This window comes from Myotis yumanensis, unplaced genomic scaffold (genome assembly GCF_028538775.1).
Source record: "Myotis yumanensis isolate MYYU_CA2020_CCGP unplaced genomic scaffold, mMyoYum1.0.hap1 SCAF_5, whole genome shotgun sequence".
Taxonomy (NCBI): Eukaryota; Metazoa; Chordata; class Mammalia; order Chiroptera; family Vespertilionidae; genus Myotis; species Myotis yumanensis.
The window spans coordinates 44,864,208-44,885,684 of NW_027223756.1; positions in this window are offsets into that span (position 1 = coordinate 44,864,208).

Genomic DNA, 21,477 nt, shown 5'->3' on the forward strand with positions numbered 1-21,477 from the left:
ATCTAGGTTATCAAAACTATTTTGGATAGGCCTGCAAAGAAAGTTCTAGCCCTAGCCAATGTGGCTCAGTGGATAGAGCGTCAGCCTGCAGACTGAAGGGTCCCAGGTTCGATTCCGGTAAAGGGCACATGCCCAGGTTGTAGGCTCGATCCACAGTGTGGGGATTGCAGGAGGCAGCCAATCAATGATTCCCTCTCATCACTGATGTTTCTCTAGCTCTCCCTTTCCCTTCCTCTCTGAAATCAATAAAAATATATGAAAAAAGAAATAAAGTTCTATATTTAAATGGTCATTTTCATATGGCCGGCTTGGCTCAGTAGTCAAACCTCAACCTATGAACCAGGAGGTTATGGTTCGATTCCCTATCAAGGCATATACCTGGATTGCAGGCGATCCTCAGTGTGGGGCATGCAGGAGGCAGCTGATCAATAATTCTTTCTCATCATTGATGCCTCTGTCTCTCTATCTCCCTCTCCCTTCCTGTCTAAAATCAATCCCAATATATAAAAACCTAGGGTCCATAACGACCAACAGAAGGCTTGACCGAACAAATCAGTTCTGCAGTCAGTGCTGGGTTGTCATGGAGACCCAGCACTTACTGCCACTGGTGTGGGCATAGCGACCCAGCACTGACTGCTGAGGGGGCTGCAGATCAGCCCAGAGAGAGGCCGGGAGAGAGGCAGGGTCTAATCCACAGCCTCCGTGGCAGCTGTTGATCAGCCCTTGCCTCTCTCTCTCTCCGGGCTTCACCAGCAGCCACACCTCTCTTCTTCTTTCTCTATGGGCCTCCACGGGGGCTGCAGATCAGCCCCGCCTCTCTGATCAGGCCCTGAGATAGAATCAGGGACACTGACTGGCATAGAAACTGACCAATCAGAACCAAATCTGGGTCAACTGTGAGGAGCCAATGGCTGACTAGGGGGCAGAGCTTTTGAAGCTGATTGGCATAGAAACTGACCACTCAAAACCAAATCTGGGTGAACTATGAGGAGCCAATGGCTGCCTAGGAGGCGGAGCTTTTGATGCTGACTGGCATAGGAACCAACCAATCAGAACCAAATTGGCCGGCAGGGGAGGGTAATTGGGGGCGAGATCAGGTCTGCAGGGGAGGGCAGTTACGGGTGATCAGGCAGGCAGAGGGAGTTAGGGGCGAGATAAGGCCGGCAGGAGAGGGCCACTGGGGGCAAGATCAGGCCAGCAGGGGAGGGCAGTTGGGGGTGAGATCAGACCTGAGGGGGGGGCAGTTAGGGGTTATCAGGCAGGCAGGCAGAGTGTTTAGGGGCAATCAGGTAGGCAGGCAGAGGCAGTTAGGGGCGATCAGCAGGCATGCAGGTGAGCGGTTAGAAGCCAGCAGTCCCAGATTGCGAGAGGGTGCAGGCTGGGCTGAGGGAAAACCCTCCGTGCACGAATTTCGTGCACTGGGCCACTAATCCTATATAATAAAAGGCTAATATGCAAATTGACCGAATAGCAGAATGACTGGTAGCTATGATGCTCAATGCAGGAGCTGCCCCCTGGTGGTCAGTGTGCTCCCACAAAGGGAGCATTGCTCAGCCAGAAGCTGGGCTCACAGCTGGAGAGCACAGCGGAGGTGGCAGGAGCCTCTCCCACCTCTGCAGCAGCGCTAAGAATGTCCTACTGATGGCTTAGGCCTGCTCCCCTTGGGCATCCCCCAAGGGCTCCCAGGCTGCAAGAGGAACCCCCCCCCCCACCTCAGTGCATAAATTTCATGCACTGGGCCTCTAGTAAAAATATATTTTAAAATAATAAATAAGTGGTCATTTTATCATTGTCATTTCTTTACTCTGGCTCTGTCTGTCTCTCTCTTTTTTTTTTTCTTTAAATATATTTTATTGATTTTTTACAGAGAGGAAGGGAGAGGGATAGAGAGTTAGAAACATTGATGAGAGAGAAACATCAATCAGCTGCCTCCTGCACATCTCCTACTGGGGATGTGCCCACAACCAAGGTACATGCCCTTGACCGGAATCGAACATGGGACCTTTCAGTCCGCAGGCTGACGCTCTATCCACTGAGCCAAACCACTGAGACAGACATGGTTTTGGCATGTCTGTCTCTCTTTTATTCATTAAATCCAATAGTGATTTGGTTAAAAAAAACAAACACTTATAATAAAGTTTCTTTATCCATTCTCTAACTTTCTGCTTTTTAATATTTTCTTTCTTGTACTTTCTTTCAATTTACTTTGTTGATTTATTTCTAGAATCTAACTCACTTTTTGTAATTCTTTTATTTTTTAAAAATATTTTTAAAATATATAACTGGGATCGAGCCTGCAACCTGGGCCTGTACCCTGACAGGGAATTTAAGTGCAACCTCCTGGTTCATAAGTCAACTTTCAATCACTGAGTCAACTGGCCTGGATAATTCTTTTATTTTTTTTTGACAAAAGAATACAGAGCTACAAATGCTCTTCAGTTCACTGTTTTAAGTTCCATAAATACTATTGTTCTCATTATGTTAATATTCGCTCTACTTTTCCTTCAAGAATTTTTAAATAGAATTTATTTTTACTTTTGACTTAATTCTTTCCAATTGTTATTCTTTCATGGTTTATTTATATTTTGTAGTACATCCAGTGACATAACTGGTGATGTAGATACCATAATTATAGTGCACCAAGGATATAGTATATGACCACTATCAATAGGTTTAGAGAACATATGGATTGGAGTTTATTAAAGATAGCCCTGAGGAATATTCAATATATTAAATTTTTTAGCAAAAGTTGATTCTAATTACGCAGCACCAAACCAAAGTGGTTAGGAACACTTCACCCACAGGATCTCAGAGAGACTTTTATAGAGAAAAGACTGAAGCAAAGTAAAGAAATTATTGATTGACTGTAGTTTATAGCTTAAAGCCTGGTTGTCTATATGTGATTGGTTGTTCTTATGTTTTAATTTCTTGACCTTTTACCATTCATAGGCTTAGGTTTTGCTTTGCTTATCATGCTACCATGACATCAAAGCCTCCTTGTTTAATAATTTGACAAGTTTATGGTCTATTTAATGTTCTATCTACTACCTGAATATCATTATTTGATTTTCATGTTATTTGGTGTAAAGAGTTTTATATGATCATAGAAATGAGCAGGTATAATTATAAACATGCATTTGTTTGTATGCAAATAGCAATACATTATTATGAATATTTTTGAAATTCTTCCAATCTATGGCCATTATATAACACTAGGGTGAATATTTCACTTTATGATTCTGCTTTTGCAGAAGTAACTGAGAAGTGTTAACTCTGTCATATATTCAGAACAATATCAGAAAATAGTATAGAGTAAATATCATCCGATAGATGACATCTGGAGTATATTATCAAGCTCTATATTATAGACCCCTCTTCAAATTTGAAGGTAATTAGGCAAAGAAGATAAAGAAGTAAAAACATGTTTATTGAAATAAGTTTAACAAGAATATGGATAAAATTGTAAGACCAATCTGTTCTAAAGCAAGTGTGATCTTCAAATAAATAACTTTTTTTTTAATCCTCTCCTAAGGATATTTTTTCATTGATTTTTAAGAGAGTGTGGAAGAGAGAGGGAAAGACAGAGAGAAATATCCATGTGAGAGAAACATACCGATTGGTTGCCTCCCATACATGCTCTGACAGGGCCCGGGCTGGGAAGGAGCCTGCAAACACGGTACCTGCCCTTGATAAGAACTGAACCCAGGAACTTTCAGAACGCAGGCTGATGCTCTTTCCACTGAGCCAAACCTGCTGGGACCAAAAAAAGACTTTAAGAGCTTATGAATTTTAATGGACTGTTCTTAAGTAATGGGGTTGATGATTTTAATACAAAGTGCTAACTTTGTTTTTTATATATAATTCCTCCAATTGTTTTACCTAGGAGCTTTTTATATAGGTGAGCAATTTTTCTGTCCTGGAAAAAAGGAACCTACAGAAGAAACATTACAATGTTCTCTTTTCTCATAAGCAAATTCTATTTCACATTTTCCTAATGAGATTAAAAGAATCAGTTACCTTCTTGGATATTACTTCAGTATCTGCCACTTTTAATTAACAGGTAACATTATTTAAAATGAAACATGTGACCTTTACCATCATTTCACTAATAGCAATTTGTTAAATGTCTGCTATGTATTTTTCAGTCATCTAAACATTTTTTTAGTAAAGCAGCAAATGGTGGAAAAATCTGTTATTACAAGCATAAGCTAGACATGTATACTCCTTAGGCTAAGAAAACTAAACTGATATGTTCTACAGCTGAATAAAATTTAATCAATGTTTTTAAAACTAACTTAAAAACATTGCTTCAACTTGAAGTGCTTTGCACCACCAATTGCTATATTATATTACTTTGCACTTTAAGTGAATTTATTGCTCAAGAAAATAGTATAAAGTTTTAAAGCCACAGTATCTTTTGGTCCAAAGTAAAAAAAAACAAGCAAAATACTTAACAAATATAGAATTTTGGCATTAGAGATTTTTATGCTCTATAAGTTTGAAACTATATATTTTCAGTACCAAATCTTTTACTGCATGAGGTGGGGCAGGTAGAAGTGATGGGCTGAGTTATGGCTTTAGCATGTCTCTTAATAAAAACAAGGAAACATTATATATATATGGAAAAATGGAAATAGATAGCATTTCTTCAATCTTGATACTATATCAAGGTTTTTAATTTTATAATTTGTTTCCCAAAATTTATTACCAGTAAAATAATTGAAATTAAAAATACATGTGTACTTGTGCCTCTATTGAAACAAAACCTGCTCATTTCTATGATCATATAAAACTCTTTACACCAAATAACATGAAAATCAAATAATGATATTCAGGTAGTAGATAGAACATTAAATAGACCATAAACTTGTCAAATTATTAAACAAGGAGGCTTTGATGTCATGGTAGCATGATAAGCAAAGCAAAACCTAAGCCTATGAATGGTAAAATGTCAAGAAATTAAAACATAAGAACAACCAATCACATATAGACAACCAGGCTTTAAGCTATAAACTACAGTCAATCAATAATTTCTTTACTTTGCTTCAGTCTTTTCTCTATAAAAGTCTCTCTGAGATCCTGTGGGTGAAGTGTTCCTAACCACTTTGGTTTGGTGCTGCGTAATTAGAATCAACTTTTGCTCAAAATTTTAATATATTTAACATTCCTTGGGGTTATCTTTAGTAAATTCCAGTCAATATATTCTCTAAACCTATTGATAGTAGTCATATACCAAATCCTTGGTGTACTATAATTGTGGTATCTACATCACCAATTTCTAAACAAGTCAGTAGTTTTTTTCTCATCTTGGTAGGTTTTCACTTTTAATGAATCACCCTTTCAATATTAATTTTATTTTAGATTGCTTATCTTGTTATGTGACACTTTCAGGAAATCTTCTTCCTTCTTTTCTTTCTTCGTCCTTCTTCCCTCTTCCTCCTCCCTCCTCCTCCTCCTCCTCCTTCCTCCTCCTCTTCCTCCTCCTCCTCCTTCTTCTTCTTCTTCTTCTTCTTCTTCATCATCATCATCATCATCTTGCAAATCTCTGTGTTATGCACAGAGAATAAATTTTTAAAAAGGCTTTTCTTTGTCTAGTATAAGTTGAGAAATATTTTAACAAAAACTAAATCAGATGTATTTGGGGAGCAGCTAAACAATAAGTTGAAAAATTGAGGTCATATCCTTTTACTTCTGAAACCTCTCCAAAGCTAAGAACAGCATTCATATCCTTAGCAGATCCTGGGCCACACAACACTACGATTGTCTCATTATCATCTCCCACTGTTATCTCTCCTTTAGCAGCATTGATCTCCTTGCTTTTACTTAAACAATAAGACATACTCCTATCTCAAGGCTTTTGCATTTGCTGTTTCCTCTAAGGGAAAACCCCCTTCCCCTGCCATATACCCTTAGCCATCTCCTAAACATCAATCAGGATTCTGCTTACATGTCACCCCTCTCCACAGAACACTCCTTCTAAATAATCCCGTCTAATTAGTCATTCCTTATTTTTTTTGCTCTACTTATTTTTTTTCAATGCATTTATCATAAATTGACATTATTCTAAAATTTTTATATTTATTATTAGTGATCCCCATGATAATGCAAGCTTCATGAAGACAGGGATTTTATTAGTTTTGTTTATTATTGTATACACAGGGTCAACAGCTTGTCTTTGCAAAATAAAAGCATTTAACACATTTTTTAATAAATAGATGATTTATTCATTTTTTAAAATTTATTGCGTTGCTCTTCTATCAAATACAATAAAATAGTTTGAAAAAGTGGGGCATATTCAGAGTAAGAAGATTAAACTGGATTGAAGGGTAAATATATGAATATATGGAGTGAGGTTCTCACAATGCTACCTGGGGAGACAATATAAGTTTAATAAGAAAGTGAAAAAAGCCGAAACCGGTTTGGCTCAGTGGATAGAGCATTGGCCTGTGGACTGAAAGGTCCCAGGTTCGATTCCGGTCAAGGGCATGTACCTGGGTTGCGGGCACATCCCTAGTGGGAGATGTGCAGGAGGCAGCTGATCGATGTTTCTCTCTCATCGATGTTTCTAACTCTCTATCTTTCTCCTTTCCTCTCTGTAAGAAATCAATAAAATATATTTTAAAAAAAGAAAGTGAAAAAAATATCAAATTTATTTTGTAAAGCTTTTACTTTAATAGATAATAATAACCCACTTACTCCTTAATAGCAATACAAGCTTAAATTAGAATTTCTAATTAAGTAAAGATAAGCAAACTCAAGGGTCAAACTTTAGAGGGCAAATCATTCGCAAAAGTACTGCACAGTCTGCACATATCTTCTACACGTTTACCTTGTGTCATTTTCGTTCTGAGTATTATATGTTTCCAATAGTTTATTAAGTTAGGAAATGAGGAGAAAATGCTTTCAAAGTTATACCTCCATCACCTCTACAAAGATGATTGCTATGCTTCCCTGAGATCATTAGGGAGCTTTTGGTAAACATCTCATATGGTTCACTATGGCTCTAAGTAGTGACCCTGTTTAGTCTTAAGGAACACAGATTTTTAGAAACTAATAAGATAAATGCCAAATCAATAGAAAGATATGAAATATATATTTTTTCAAATTAAGCTTACATTTTTAGTAACACATTTGGTATCCAGCAACATTTAGTGAAGCTCTATATTCTTATGCAGATTATGTAAAAATGCTACTTGCATAACATTCTGGGAAGGAGATTTAAAAAGTGTTATCTTCTAAAGATCATTTAAATACAAGACTATGGAGCAATTATCCATAGATGCTTAAAACATCAGATGGTGGAAAAATCACCTCATCCTGTTCAATGGGAGCAATCTGGAGGCAAGTGGAGTGTGTTGTAATTGTTTTATTATTTTTGGTTGAGGAGAAAATGCTTGAGAATTTGATTACCTGCCTAAGCCTACAGAAGTAGTTATCAAGGAAAAAAAATGCACCTTGGCAAATGCTGCCTATTAGTCAAGATAGGCTTATATTCAGTTTGTGTATGATGTTTGAAGACAGTTTAAAATTAGAATCTTCCCGATTCTTGACATACTTTTTAAGATTCAAAGATTACTTGAACAAAGACTCAACAGAAATTCATATTGCATCTACTAAACAGATGAACATAAGATTTGAGAAAGAAATGAGAAGAAATAATTTTTATTCTCAAGCTGCTATATCTTTGAAATAACTTACAACACCAAATGGGAATTATTTTTGCAATATTTTTACAGCAAATACAGCACAAAAGAAAGAAGGGAAGGAAGGGAGGAAAGAAAGAAGGGAGGGAGGGAGGGGAGGGAGGGAGGAAAGAAGGGAGGGAGGGAGGGAGGGAGGGAGGGAGGGAGGGAGGAAGAAGGAAGGGAGGAAGGAAGGAAGGGAGGAAGGAAGGAAGGAAGGAAGGAAGGAAGGAAGGAAGGAAGGAAGGAAGACAGACAGACCTGGCATCCTTCTTAGGTTTATAGATATCGCAGAAAAACCTTACCAAGCTTCTATTCTAAAAGATTCTGATTCTCTAGCTTACTTTTTCCTCTTAACTACTCCACTTTCATGACATATTTCCATTTGACCTTGCTGTTTCTTTTTATATCATTGTTTCTAACCTAGAGACCAGTTTGAACTTATCTTTGTTATATCATCAGTAATCTTGAGAAAAATAATAGCTAGATCTCCCTTTTAAGTTTTGGCTGATAGGAAAACATTGAGAAATCAATTTAATTATCCTAAATGGTCTGATCATTTTCTTGTTCTTCTCTAAGACCTGGAAATTATCCTATATAATAAAGTGGTAGTACGCAAATTAACCCTCACGCCCTCACAAGATGGCTGCCTACAACCAGGCCGGCACAGGGGGTTAGTGTGGGATGACCAAACAACTGAACAAGCAGGCTGCGTGGGGTGACCAGGCCGGCAGAGGGGGCAGTAAGAGGTGACCAGTCCGGTGAGGGGGTGGGTGCAGTTGGGGATGATCAGGCTGGTGGGGGGGGACAGTTGGGGATGACCAGGCTGAGGGGGGGGGGGCAGTTAGGGGCAACCAGGCAGACAGGGAGGGGGCAGTTGTGGGCAACCTGGCCAGCAGCAGGGACAATGAGGGGCGATCAGTCCAGGAAGGGGGGGCAGTTAGGGGTGACCAGTCAGGCAGGCAGGTGAACTATTAGGAACCAGCAGTCTAGGATTGTGAGAGGGATGTCCAACTGCCAAGGATCGGGCCTAAACTGGCAGTTGGACATCCTCTAAGGGGTCCCGGATTGGAGAGGGTGCAGGCTGGGCTGAGGGGACCACCACCCCCCTCCACTCCCCCCCCCCCCGTGCATGAATTCCATGCACTGGGTCTCTAGTATATATATATATATTCATATTCATTAAACGCTGAGGTCCCTAACACTTAGAACAGACTGACATGCTCTGTACTATTTACAAAGAAGGTTTAAGAACAGCAGTCTGCTTGGAAGGGGAGGCTAGAGGGCTTGCATTTTCCTTGTATCAAACCAATATGCTTGGGCACATAGCAGTAGGACCACTTTATATAATAATAATGTATTGTTTATAACCAAAATTTACAGACGGGCATAAACTAGTATATTTGCATATGAATTATAAAGGAAGGTAATGGGGTAGATGTCTAAAAAGTTATATTTGCCATTAACTGTGAGGGGGAGACAGCATTTAGATTGGTGGAGAGGAGGGAGAGATTAAGTTTGGGGTTGGATTTTAAGCATGTTAAATTTGAGATACTATAACAAAGTAAAACACTGCCTCTCTGACTCTGTCGTATTCAAGCCTGCAGTGTTCTTGCACGTAGACATGCTAATCATCAGAGGAACTCTGCAGCTGGACCTGACAAAACCAGCTCCTCCCATTTCCCCTTCCCTGACATAAAAGAAGCCTGAATTCGTACTCTGGTAAGGTAGGTTTAAGGATTAGGTCCCTTATATTTTCAGTTGGTGCCTTCCTGATCAATAAACCTTTCCTTTCCAAACTCTGGCATTTTGAGTTTTGGCCTTTCAAAGCATTGAGCATACATACTTTGAACCTGAACAGTACCTGTTTAGAACCTCAAGTGGAATTGCCAAGCAGGTAGTTATATACAAATTTGGAGGTAATGGGAGATACCCAGGTTATAGATAAAAAGTAAGGTTCCATCAATACATAGGTGACATTTAAAGTTATGTAAGAGGATTACTAAGGAGAGAATATAGATAGGAATGTTAGGTCATTCAGCTGTTTAGAGGCTAGAAAACTGAAGGGAAATTAGCTCAAGGAGAATGAAAGGAAGATTTCCTTCTGTGACAGAGAAGAACCAGGAGATTGTGGTGGCCTCACATGGCAAGTGAAGAACTGTTGAAAGAAGGAAAGAGTGACCCACTGAGTCAAATGCTGCTCAGTCAAGTAAGATAACTGAGCACTGATCATTGGAGCTTGCGATGTGGAAATTTGATGACCCTGCCAAATATACAGTAGTCACTCCTTATAGTCAGTTTTGTTTTCCTTGGTTTCAGTTACCTGGGGGCCAAAAATATTAAATGTAAAATTCCAGAAATAAACATTTCATAAGTTTTAAATTGTGCTTTCTAATATGACGAAATCTCCTGTCCACACTGTGCCACCCATGATGTGAATCATTGCTTTGTTCAGCATCTTCATGCTGTTGAAGCTCCCAGCCCATTAGTCACTGCATAGCCAGCTCAGTTATCAGATCAGCTGTCTCAGTATACCGGTGCTTGGGTTCAAGTCACCCTTATTTTACTTAATAATGGCCCCAAAGCCATTCACATAACTATTATTACAGGATATTGTTTCAATTGTTCTATTTTATTATTAGTTATTATTGTTAGTCTCTTACTGTACCTAATTTATAAATTAAACTTTTACATAAGTACATATGTATAGAAAAATATAGTATATATAGGGTTCGGTACTATTAGCTGCTTCAGACATCCACTGGGGGTCGGTATTCCCTGCGGATAAGGGGGGTATATATGTTTATGAATACAAGCCTGATTCAAGTGGTCTTAAGAAAGACAAAAAATATATATAGAAACCAGCACATATTAGACAACTCTTCTTAGAATGTTGTAATGAACAAGGACTGGGGAGGAACAGTACAGCCATTTACACACAATCTGATTTTCCTCTGCAAGTTAGAATCAGTGAGAGTTGTTTCCTGGGCATAATATTCTAAGATATTATAAAATATGCCCAGGAATAACATTCTACATTTTTTTTACTATGGAACTCATTACATTTTGTATTTTAGAGAAAACATTTTATTTCTAAAACAAATATGACTATTTTATGGGCTTTATGTTAATTGCAACATTAAAAGCAAGGTAGATTGTTGTCTCCAAAGAAACACTGTTATAACCTCAGGCTAACCAAGTATGTGAATCTTGGAAAAAACATACTTAACCTTTCTATGCTTCAGTTTCCTCATTTATGAAAAACTGCTGACAAAATTACTTGTACAAAACCAGTATGTAAATATCCGTTACTTGGCATCCATACAATCTTTTAAGAATTCCAAATGATATAAAAACAGATATTTTTTCTCTCCTGCTACTTTTTATTTCCTCTGAGTCTTTTTCATACTTATTTTGAAGGAAGACTTTCCTATTCAAAACTTTAAAAAATCAATTACATAACTGGGATTTCAATTTCTGAGTCAACTCTGCAATTGTAAAGAGACTTGAATTTGGAAATGAGCTTGGCATTCAAACCTCATAGTATTGGTCCCATTGCTGCTTACCACAGGGATGTAATCCTCACAGAAATACTATTTGATCCCATATAGGAGGGAAAAAAGATAATGGCTTGCCCCTCCACACGAGACCATAAACCAGAGTTCTGGGTTGCTGCCATTCAGATGAATAGAAACCGGCAGCAGTTCTAATACCTTTCCAGTTTCAATTTTGTAACATCTGCAGGCATCATTCTGGAAATGGTAAACATTTTAATGGTCAGCCCCTGTCCACTTATGCATGACTATTTCTAGTATTATCCTCTGTTTCTATCTGGAGAGAGAAACTAAAAGGTGACAGATTACTGTGAATGAAATGAACGGAGATGCCATTTGCATTCATTTCAGCAGCAGCGCACTCGCGACTTTTCCACTCCTTTGTTGTCCTTCAGAGATCTCCCTGATTGCCTTGGAAAATTCAAGAGTCAGACACTACGTTTTGTTAACGCAGCTGGAATTCCAAGCATTGGCACATGAATTGATTTAAGAGCATCAAACAACTTTACAATTATTGTCTATCTCTTCCTTTTAAGTACAAATTCATTCTGACTGAATGAATGAAGATGGAAAGCTGCACATTCCCTGAAAATTGAATTTTTAGAAATATATTTATCTTTAAGTGTCCAGTGCACAACACTAAAATCCAGAAACTGAATAGCACTTTATTTACTTTATATAAATTGGACATTTGATTAACCAAAATCTTTGCATTTTGTTTGCATCCCTCATATTAAAAATATACACTGATTTTACTCACTTAGTAACCACCATTAAAAGTATCATATTTGGAAGATATTTCAGTGTTTGTATTGAATGTATGAGTATGATAATGCAGCCTATATGTATATACACTTATTCTTTTTGTTGTGTTTGTTTTTTGTTTTCTCTCTCTTTCTTTTTCTTTTTTTTTTTTTTTGCTATTTCTGAATGCACCTTCAAATTTCACCCTATATTGTAATGTGTAAGTCACTTTGCTAAAGGATCTCATTTAATCTGGTTGACCAATTAATGGCAAACCATTACTACAAAACAAAGTTAAATATGACACTGTTTATTATAATGTCAGATCAGCGTTATATTTCAAACTGTTCTCTGAATAAAATCCCCTTACAATTAAAAAAGACTCTCAGAACTACTTAAATACTATTTGGCCTTCCCTTTGCTCCCTTCCATCCTATCTAATAAAAGAGTAATATGTAAATTAACCATCACTCCACAACAAAGATGGCGGCACCCATAGTGGCCAGGGTGGGATGCTGGAGGTGTCGCCCCAGCAACGCAAGCCCAACGTTGGTACCCTGGCTGTGCGGACAGAGGGAAGGGGAGGGGCTTTGGGCTAGAGCAGCCATAGGCAAACTATGGCCCGCGGGCTGGATCCGGCCCATTTGAAATGAATAAAACTTAAAAACAAAAAAGGCCGTACCCTTTTATGTAATGATGTTTACTTTGAATTTATATTAGTTCACACAAACACTCCATCCATGCTTTTGTTCCAGCCCTTCGGTCCAGTTTAAGAACCCATTGTGGCCTTTGAGTCAAAAAGTTTGCCCAACCTTGGGCTAGAGGCATGGGTACCAGGTGCCTTCCCCACTGGAGCTGCGGGCTGTCTCCGCTGCCACCGCCACTGCCTCAGCTGCTGGAGCCGCTGCCGCTGCTGGAACAGCTGCCGGGACCTCAGCATGTTTCTGAGCATGCTGAGCCCGCAGCCCAGGCACCCAACACTCACCCCACCCTGCTCCCACTCTGCCAAGCCAACCTCCAGAGCCTCACACCAGACTCCTGCAGCCAACCCAGGCAAAGGCACACCCCTAGCTGTCTCCCCCTACTCTCCACTCCAACTCCCCACATCCTCCTTGCACCCACAGTTCAGAGGCTCTGGGGAGTCCACTGCAGATCTCCCAGCCAGCACCTCCCACGCACCCGCTGGTGCCTGTAAGTGCACCCTATTCTTTACCTGCCAGTTCCAGCGTCCCATTTCCCCAATCTCCCTATGGCATCTGGCTCTCAACCGCATCCCTGACAGCTCCCGGATTCCCACTCTCTCCTGCACCACCACTCTATCTTGCACTCGGTTCCTTTCTGCGCTTCTTTTGCCTCCTGCATTTAGCTCCCTCCTACACGCCCACTCCCCTAGCTCCCCGTCTACCTCCAGTGCCCAGATTTCCAGCCAGGCGAGGGAACCTTGGCATTCTCTAAGCACCCGAGAGCTTTGGACAGCCTGTCCACGAGGGTTGGAAGAGTTTGGCTGAGAGATTGTTCCTCAGGTTGGGCAGCCTAGCGGAGTGAGTGTAAAACCTTTTCCCCTTGTAGTGGGGACCCAGTCAGCCTGCACCCTGCCAACTCCAGGGATTGAAAGCAGGTGTTCCTGGTTAGAGGAAACTTTCCAGCCAAGCTCCTGGCTAAAGCAAACCGCACATCTGTCAGGAATGCTCTCTGGGTGCTGTTCTTGCCAGAAGCTTGTGTTCCACTGTGGTAGATGCAGCAAGGAAGCAATGATTAGTGCATCTGACAGCTAATGCTGAAGACTGGTAGGAAAAACACACACTCCCCAGTCCCAGCTGGCGAATCTGAGTATGATGCAACCGTGTGTGCCTGTACGACAAAGAGAGAGGCTTAAGGAAATGCAAACGTTTAAGCGTAGAGTAAATGACTGCCACCAAGAAAGAGCACACTTAACTACACTTTGGACTTTTCACAGTCAGTATGGACACCTGTATTTTGTGCTTTATGATTCACATGATCTGATCATTTGAGTTGGGCCAATACAAACAAAAAGGCACTGTTGGTTTTGGTTGAGGTAATGAACTGAGATTTCAGATTTCTTGGTTGTTTTCTCCTTTGCTCAAGTTCCCAGATTCTCAAAACTCTAGGATTAGTTTTGGGAGGGATGAGAGAAGAAAATATGTAAATACTCAGGAGGATTAAAATCAGATAGCAGTTGAGATTATAGCCATGGTTTTTGAGTTGGCAAATGAATCAGTTTGAAATTTGTGAGCCTAGCTTCTGGCCAGGCTGGTTGCGGAACGCTTGTGTCGTTGCAGGCCGGGCTGCGGGACTCCTCCCCCGTGCACGAATTTCATGCACCAGGCCTCTAGTTTATTTATAACTGGGTTTATTTCAATGATATCATATATATATATATATATATATGAATGGAATATATCTATATATCTATATACAGGGTGAGGCAAATAAAGGTTTACTGTAGTGAGTACATGAAACACAGTTTATTCTTGTATTATTATTTGTTAATTATTGTATTATTTTTCACATGAACAACTGTAAATCTTCATTTGCCCTACCTTGTATATGGTAGACAGATAGACATATAATAAGATATAGGCCACATAAAATATTTTTGGAAATATAGTAAAAGATTACATCTTCATTTCTACATTGCTTATTTTTATGATTATATGGGAAAGTTTCACAATTTTTCCCAATGATAGATACTGTATTACTTTTCTAGGGCTGCCAAAATACCATAGCTTGAAAAACAGAAATTTTCTCACAGCTTTGGAAACTAGAAAACCAAAGTCAAAGTGCTGGATTATATTTTTTCCGAGGCCTCCCCCTTTGGCTTACAGATGACCACCACCTTCCCACTGTGTCCTTAATTGGTTGTCCCTTTGCCTTTGCCTTTATGTTATCTGTGTCCTAATCTCCTCCTTTTTGAGAGAGAGAGAGAGAGAGAGAGAGAGAGAGAGAGAGAGAGAAAGGAAGAGAGAGGGAGATAGCAACATCGACGTAAGAGCAAAACATAGTTTGGCTGCCTCCTGCCGCACTACCTGGGCATATACCCATGGGATTCAGATGAACATTTAATTTTTGGAAGCTTTCACCTTTGGGGGAAGAGTATACTATGTTCCTCTGTGGTTTAGCATCTCCTTGAGTCATCTCCTCTAATTCTGTTGTTCTGTAACCATACATCAAGATATGACACCTGTTCTAAATTTCTGGTTCTCAAATATTTGAAAAAAATTATCAGGTCTCCTTTAATTATTCTCAGTTCAAACTTCTTTGATTCCTTCAACCATTTCTCTCATATAAGTGTCTTCAGACATCTTCAAACCTTAGCCACTGACAATATCCTACAGATGATTTCTAACCTGTCAATACCTATAGCAAAAGAAGGGTTTTTTTTTGCCTACTGCATAAAAGAAAATACTGAGAGGTAAATGCAAATGGGAGACAGGCATGACCAATTGCACATAACCAGTGTGCTTATGTTTCAGTAAAGTTGAAAAATCAATTCAATTTTTAGCTTGTCTCAGAGAATTTTTGCCCAACTAGATACAGAATGATGAATCTTAAAATCCTAAAATCACTAAGGTATAAAGTGTAACAAAAAATTATTAATGGAACCATGTGATTAAGTATGTCGCTATCAATGAATCACAGTGACAGAATTATTCTATATTTTACCTACAGGAATGAAAAATGAGCACATGAGTAAAAAAGTAAAAGTAAACATCTTTGATTCCAGAATGTTTCTCTATAGATTATAAAAGACATTTACAACTTGCAGAGATGTATACACTTCAATGTAAAAATATATCTCCATGACAAATAAAGTTGTTTTAAATAAAAATCGCCCAATATTGGAATGCCTACAATTAATTTTTAACTGTTTGAAGCATGCATGACTACCTTAAAAATAAATGAAAATATCCTAGAATGAGATTTAAAATAAGAGATGTATTAATATGGACATTGACAATTAAGTATTTTCTATATATGTAGTTGATTAATTGTAACAGGCCAACTGAACAAATACTCTAGATTCCAAAGATGCCTCCTTTTTCTCAAATATTGTCATTTTTTTCAATGGAAAAGTTTTGATATTAAAAATTTAATTTACATTTTTAAAAGATGTAAATAGCTGTGTTCTTCACACACACACACACACACACATACACATACCTCGAAACCCAAATAAGATAAGTGAGTTATTTGCTTCTAAAACATGATTACACTTCTTCACTAACAAAGTACAAAGAAATGATAATTTTTAACACTTGTCTATTGGCTAACAAGATGTAATAGTTAGAATCCAAAAGGTGGGATGTGGAAAGTCTTCAGTGAACTTATCTGTAATCAATGGTGAGTCAAATAAGGTTACTGAGAAGGGAAATTATGTGACCCAGGATTTGAAAAGTTAACTTGACAGGAAAAGATGAAGAGGCTTTTAAATAATTCAGATCCAGAAAGACTTGTCAAGAGACAGTTGTAATTATCCAGTAGATAATTTTTGTATTTCCCTGGTCATAAATTTTTCTATATGGTGACTCAATCCTTCTCCAAAATCATGTTATTCCTATCCTGTTCCTTTTTTTAGGTACATTCCTTAATTAACTCAATGCCCTTATGGGGATATGATTGATATTGACTCATAACCTGGTACCCAAATTTTACTGAGAGCTACGACTGTTCAAGCAATTTCTACTTAAATTTAATTCTCTTTAAAAATTAGGATGTTCTGATATGATTCCCACTCATCCACTCTAGCAACAATGGACATTGTGTTTGCCCAATTGCCTGATAATTGAATATTTTAATAGAATAATTCTAATGAATGAATTCAACCTAATTGTGAAAAGGAAAAAGTAAAGAATATCAGTTCATTACATTAATCCATACATTAAAAAAGGAAAATAAAGTACTCTATGCCAGGAACAATTAGAGAAAATGTAGAAGATCATAAGAATAAAGAGATAAAAGACATAACCATTGATTTTATTGAATTTAATAATTAGAGTGTGAAAAGCTGGAAAATAGATAATTAAAATTTTTTTAATGTGTTATAATCAATAGGAAACATCAGAAAGGAAATTAATTAAGACTAAGGAGCGAGAACGTGCTTCCAGGATGATTTCCGAGGGAGATAACATGTATGATGAAATTTTTCAATGAGGATGGATTTATGGGACTTCTTCCAGTCTGATTCTGATACTCAAAAAATGCAGCCTTTATTTAGGGGTTTAGAGAGAAGATTGCCTCCTTTTTCTTATACTATCAGCAGAGGATTGTTCAATTCCATAGTCCTCAAGGACACCAAATGGGTTAGTGATAGGGCTAGGGATGATGATTGTACAACAACTTATGTTATGGGACATTGCTCTACATCCTTAAAATTCTCTTTATGTGAGAAATTGTTGCTTCTTTATTAATTACTTAAATCAGTTGCTTCAAAACAGATTTTTTCCTTTCACTTGAACATAAATCTGTTCACAGAAATGGGGAAATATGTGACGTATGACTGTTTATTTATGTTTAAATAGTTTCATATATTAAAATATAAATTCATATATTCTTTGAATTTGTAAACAGTTTATTAATCCAAATAAGTTAAAAAGCCTGTGCTATTAGCTTTGACTGCAGTGAGCTGAAGGGATTTGGGGACTAATCAAAGTAAAAGGTAAGGTGGGGTGTGACAATAGCACATAATGAGCTTTACTTTGATGCCACTTTGAGAGGATATATGTGAGGAGCAATCCCTGAAAACCTGTGACCTTTCACAGGCATCAGCTTGGGCCACCAACTAAAAGGAGAAGAAGGCAAGGGGACTCTGGGGGTGTCTGAAGGGCAGCAGTGTGCATGTGTGTGGGTGAGGTGTCTTTCACAGTCACAAGGTTTATCTTATTTATGGCTTACAGATGTTGGGTGTAGTTTATGGAGTATGCAGAGCAGGAATGCTTCAAATGTCTAAACATCTGCTTTTTCAGCTATATCTACAGCAATTGGTCCTGTAGAAATCTGAGGTTGGCCTTTAGAGCTAATGGTCCCAGCTTGCCTCGAAGAAGTAAACAATATAGAGCCAATATGCAGGGTCCATCTTTAATCAGGCATCTAGAACAGTGGTAAATATTTAGCACTGCTTCTTTCAAGTCTAAGGAGTAGCTTGGTTTAATAAACTAAGTGGAGAATTTACCTTGTAGAAAAACCCATCATTTATTGACAATGAGAGATTACTTTTGTGACTTAAAACTTTTAATGCACTTTCAAATACTGTAAATTTTTGGAGCTTTATTGCAGTCTTCCAAGTTTACTGTTTCCCACTTTTTGTTTCCTTTATATCTCACAGAATTAAAAAGATCTGCATACAGTAAATACAAAATTCATAAACACAAAATGACTTAGCAAAATGATTTTGGAGAGATTATTTCACCATTATTTCTTCCTCTGGAAAATAAAATAGATAGACATGATCTCTAGGGACCCATTCAAAGTTAGGTACTATGATTAATATTTTAATATCTTCTTCACACAGCATCCTAATGTTACAGTTACACCATTAATTTGTTTAATAAACACTTTTACTCATAGAAAATAAAATATTAAGTCTCAACTTATTTCAAGCTGTCTTAATTAAAAGAAATAATGAAAACATTTCCATAAAATGCCAGGTAAACACTGGATGAAGAGTGTACATTAAATTGTGGGCACTGTCACTATTTGTAAAAGGATACAAAAATAAAATCACTAATTTTATTGAGCACCTTCTGTTTACCAAGCATTATTCTACATTATTTTGTTACTACAGCCTTCTTCAGTAGGTAGCACTTACCTAATTTCATGGATGAGGAAACAAAACCTCTAATGAATCAATAACTTATTCAAGGTGATTTAGTTTATAAATGGCATAGTCTGTATTCAAGTATCTCTTCATTAAAACCTCATAATTCAATACATTATTATGGATTCCCAATTCCAGATATTCAATTAATATGATTTGTTACTTCATCTTAAATTAAATTTTTAAATATTCTTAACATTAAATATTAAATGGTTTCTATCTAAATATAGCCTCTAATATTTCCAAAATACCATATAAATTTATTCTACCCACTTTTGAAATCACAAAATTATAATAGAAAAGATATGACTACAGCCATTTTACTTCATATAAAATGTTAAGTAAAATATTAATATAAAATCAGGTACTTGCAAAAATACTTTATTCACATATGATGAACAATATGGACTCTTAAAATCTTTAATTTAAATAAATACTATATGGCTCTCTGGGTAACATTTTTTTTCTTACAATATGAGTCAGAAAAGAGCCTCTCTATTCTTTAATTTATACAGAGGCTGTAAATCAGAGTTGGATGTCTTAAACCCCACACAACACACAGAGAAACATGCTTTGAATTTCCTAATACTGGTGTTTTCTTAAGTACATTTCTTATTTTGATTTTGGATTAGTCATTAATCACACTAATCTAACACTTTTTTTTAAACTAGAATTCAAAGACCTTGGTGGCTTGAACTGTGTCTTACTCATACTTTTATTTCCCATAGCATCTTCTGGTGTCCTACGCATAATATGCATTGAATAAATATTGTTTCATTTTAAACAAATGGGTTGATTTAATTATTAACACTCAGGTTCTGTTAAGGTTGCAAGTGAATTTAACATATACTGTTTAAAATAAAATTCTACTTTACAGCTTATTCTATTTCTCAGTTTACTTTAATAACCTATATTTGCTGCAAATATCATTTGTCCTTAATCTAATCCTTTCAAAATTCATATTGAAAAAAGAGGTAGGTAATAGTTAGCAATAGATATTCAAATAAAAGCTATACCTTATATATATTGCCAGTTCTAAAATTTATATGTTGTATCTTATATCCCAAGGGTCAACCAACTTTTTCTATAAAGGGTCAGATAGTAAATATTTGTAGGTATGCAAACCATACATTCTTTGTCTTAACTACTCAACTTTGGTTGTACCATGGAAGCAATTGTAGAAACTATGTAAATGAAAGTGGTCGTGTTCCAACAAATCTTTATTTATGGGCACTGAAATATACATAGTTTCACATAATTTTCATGTATCATGGAATAATATTTTTATTTTCATTTTATTTGCAACTACCCACATGTGTGAAAATATTCCTAACTTGTGGGCCACAGATCTAACTCCTAATGTATCAAGGAATGTCATTCTTTATTAGTCACACCCATCTTCACAATCAAAGATACCTATAATTATGATTGGGCTAAATTACAATTATAAAGAAAAATATTTTTATTTTAGCCACTGCAAAAGAACATAGGATTATAAACATCTGACATCAGCAAGCAGTGTTATGTGCATATACATTAAAGCAGTCCTGGTGGATAACTACTGGAATGTAGATTATCTTTCATTGAATTTAATCCAAAGTGTAAATGTATGTTTTCACCCATAAAATTAACTTTACAAAGAGACTTTCTAGCTAAAAAAGACCTGCAAAGATTATTTTCATGTTACAATAAAATGCACTAATACTATTTTTCCCTTCTCAAAGATCTTATCTATTTCAGCTAATTAAAGGAAAGAGACACAGTAATTAATTTTTCTGCAAAGAAGGAACTGATCATTTTAATGCAGATTCTTCTCTTAATATTGCCTAAATTTTTATTTCTCTTATTTACATTTGACACTGGAAAAAGTCTCCAGTCAGGTTTAATAAAAATCACAATGTAATAGTGAAAGCTGAACAGAAAACTAAATACTAATATCTATTATTACTTGCAGTGGACTGCAACACAGCTCACATCTGAGCACTTTAAAAATAAGAACGAAGGAGTGCAGAATCCATGAGTGATGCCTAGAAATATACTTAGTGATTCCCTTCCAGAACATATAACTTGAGGTGTCAGACAAATTTGCCCTATTGTCTTGTGGGATCTTGACTGAGAACGGCTTGTGATCTTAATCATGAATTCCATGTATGAACTTCGATGTTCAGTGGCTCGTGTGTGTGTGTGTGTGTGTGTACACACACACACACATATTTACTTAAAAATATGATCTTCCCAGAAAGAAATTTGGTAGCTAGTAAAGAATGATTATAATTGAGGCCTATATGGGAGGCTTTGAATATCAACTAGAAACAATAAATATAAATAAACAGGAGGGGGGATGAGAAACCCAGAGGAAAAAAAACTGAAAAATAAATCCAGAAAATCTAATATACAATAACAGGAGGGGAAAAAGAAATGAATGGAGGTGAGACGATAATTATTCCAACAACAACTAAAAAATAACTTCCCTAAGATAATAATGAATAATTGTTTTGTCATCAGTCCCATTATGCTGGGTGGGACTGATGACAAAACAATACTAATGCCGTAACCAGTTTGGCTAAGTGGATAGAGCATCAGCCTGCGGACTGAAAGGTCCCAGGTTCGATTCCGGTCAAGGGCATGTACCTTGGTTGTGGGCACATCCCCAGTAAGAGGT